Source organism: Belonocnema kinseyi, chromosome 9 (genome assembly GCF_010883055.1).
Source record: "Belonocnema kinseyi isolate 2016_QV_RU_SX_M_011 chromosome 9, B_treatae_v1, whole genome shotgun sequence".
Lineage (NCBI taxonomy): Eukaryota > Metazoa > Arthropoda > Insecta > Hymenoptera > Cynipidae > Belonocnema > Belonocnema kinseyi.
Window position 1 is genome coordinate 89,643,106 of NC_046665.1, and position 3,264 is coordinate 89,646,369.

Sequence of the window (3,264 nt, forward strand, 5' to 3'; positions counted from 1 at the left end):
GGCAATACCGGTTTCATATGTATACACCTGGTATTATTACTAATTTTTTATTTATTTAGATATAGCCTGAAAACTAAATTATTTGATAATTCGAATTTTCAATAATTCCAATTTTTTGCAACGCCACATGCCACTTCCAATAATAGAAGTTTCCCTCCAATTATATTTTCAATTTTTTGTTTATATTATGAAAAAACAATTTTTCTATATGAAGGAATACTTTATCGAGAACGTCAGTCCCTGGTTATTGCCCTCTCATTATTATGAATCTATAAGATAATTAAAATCAAATATGTCCTTCATGAGAAAATAAACGTTTTAGTTCTCTGAAAAAATGTACGTCATTTTAGTTTATTTTATTATTTATTTAGTTTGTTTAAAGAACTTAAAAGAGTGTGGATAGTACAAAGAGAATTAAACTGTGCAAATATTTGTCCAAGATAACCTTAAATATATCATGTACTTTCTTTATGAAAATTACTACCGGAACATATTTTGTCGGAAGTGAATAAAGAAAAACATATAAATTAACTGTTTATACATTTTGTACTCACTATTAATGAGAAATGTTATGAAATGCATTACATTTAAAACGCTGTATTATTTTATGTTAAAAATGCCCAAAATTGATGAACTAATTGAGAGAAAATGTTTCTTCTTACTATAAGTGTATTTACAAATAGTATTTATTTTTAAAGCACCACCTAATGAAATAATAAAATCCATAGTTTTCATATGGATTTTTATTAAAATTATCATAATTAAAAAATAATAGAGTTGAGACATGTCATATTGGAACTGAACATGCCTCATTGGATAATTGAGTGCGGAAAATTAAAATAAAGTAAAATTTATATAATTATAAATATCATTTTCTATATATTTCTTTTTATCATTCTATATTTGTTGGCTTCAAAAAATTGATTTGTTTACACTTATTTAAAAAATTTTTTTTTAAAAATAAACCCTTGAAAACTAACATCCATCCACACATTTACCTCTAAGACTGCTCATTCTTATCGCCTTGCCTTCCTCGCTTCGTCTCACAACGCAAGCGTGTAACTACTTTCTCGATTTACCTCGCATTGCCAAATTTTGCCTCCGCAGCGAATACCTAATACTTATCTATTATTTGTCTTATCTACTTTATATTTTCGAGTTTTCTTCTTTTATTAGTAAATAACATATCCAGGAATAAAAATTAAAAAAAAAAAAAATATATATATATATGAATTAAAAATTATTTGAATATTTCAATGTAAGTAATTGCTTAAATAATAATAAAAATACTATTGAATATTAAAAATAATAACCTTCAAAGGTTATTAATAATTCAAACTTTTAGATACAAAAGTTTCAAATATATTATATATATATTGGGAATGGTTAAACTGCGATACGCCACCTGGTGACAAAAATCCGAACTGGAAAGAACAGGTATGTTTTTAAAGATTCATTTTTATTTGTGCATAAAAGTGTTCTAACGATTTATTTGGAATATAAATTATTTATTTGATACTAAAAATAATTCGTTAACGGAAAAAATGATTTAAGATGGGCTTCACATCTTATAGGGTGAAAAAAACACTTTGTTGGACAGAAATATTTTTCAAAGAAAAAAAACATTGCCTGTACTATTTATTGTTATTTTCAACAGATAATAAACTTAAATGGACTTACTATATATTAGAAAGGAACCTAAAGTAAATGTTTGTTCATTGTTTGTCATTGTTTGAAACTTCACAAAACAATCCTAAAAATATTTTTATGCAAAAATTAAAATACATTTTTGAAATTGTACTTACTAATTTTAGTTCCAGTTTTCGGCACCAGATGCGTTTTCGTGAGAAATGTCTCAGACAAAAGTTTCAGGGTTTTGGCCGAGGATCTAAATATGACCTTAAAGCTGACCTTGACGTTGACCTTCAAGGTTATTTTAAGGTCAAATTTTGGTTTTCAAATGGAAACCCCTATTTTTCACAACGTCAATCGAATTAACGCAAAATTTTACGTTTAGATATGCATCAAGTTCATGCGACCCGATGACCTTCGAGGTAATTACAGGGTCGTATAAACTCAAACAACGTCTAGACGGCTGATCAGCGAAAATATGCGTTACAAAAAATAGTTAAACATTTTATCCAGATCCAGTCGACGAAGGCGAGATCGATTGTAGGTCTTGTTTGAATTCATACGACCCTGGAATGAACTCGAAGGTCATCGGGTCATATGAAATTGATGCATATCTAAACGTAAAATTTTGCGTTCTTTCGATTGGCGGTGTCAAAAATATGGGTTTCCAATTTGAAAAATAAAAGTTCGTAGAAAATGATTTGAATGTTTCAATATAAATTATTGTTTAAACAATAATAATAGTACTAATAGATATTAAAAATAATAAGTTAAAAAAGTTATGAATAATATAAATATAAAGAAACAATTATATGTAAGTTCTGATGAAACTTGAAGTTTAATGTTTTTTAGGTTGTGAACTGGGCAATTAATTAATAGCTAATTATGTTTTGGTCGCAATATTCATTTACATAAAGATGGAAATTTAATTTTTTACGTTCTCATTCCTGAGAATGTAATATAATCGTCCAAATTTTCAATCTCTGGTTTTTAACGGATCTTTACGTTTCGGCTCTCACAGAATCCGAAAACCATAAAATTTCTTCGGTGTTTGTAATCCTGTATGTCTATATGCCTGTATGTCTGTATGTCTCTATGTCTGTACGTATGGTTACCTGAATGTTGTAGCCACGCTTACTTTTGAAGAATTTCTCCAATCGAGTCCGCATTTGTTACACTTCTAAAGGTCCCCAAAATAAAGGCTAAGTTGCTTAATCGGATATTTTGAACCGAAATTAAAAAACTGAGTGAAATTTTAAAATTTTGAAATTTTTGTTGTTGAAATTTTATAAATTATTGTCAAAGTTTCTTATAGATGGGCAAAAGACTTGCAAATTACCAAAATAAAATTTTTAATGCTGATGAAAATTCGAAAAGTTATATACTTTTCAAAAATTTGAAAATCTTCAAAAAAAAGGAAAAATTATTTTTTTTATAGATCCAAAAATTTTCAAAAGATTCCAAATATGTTTGAAAACTATTTTAGCCAAACTTTTCGATAAGCTTACATTTTTAAAAAGTAGAGCCTGTATAATTTAACAGTAGAGCGCGAAAAGCGATTATGGCAATGAGAATGTAATCGTCAAGGCCATAGGTGCTTTGAGAATCTTCTTTAATGTTAAATTAAAAAAA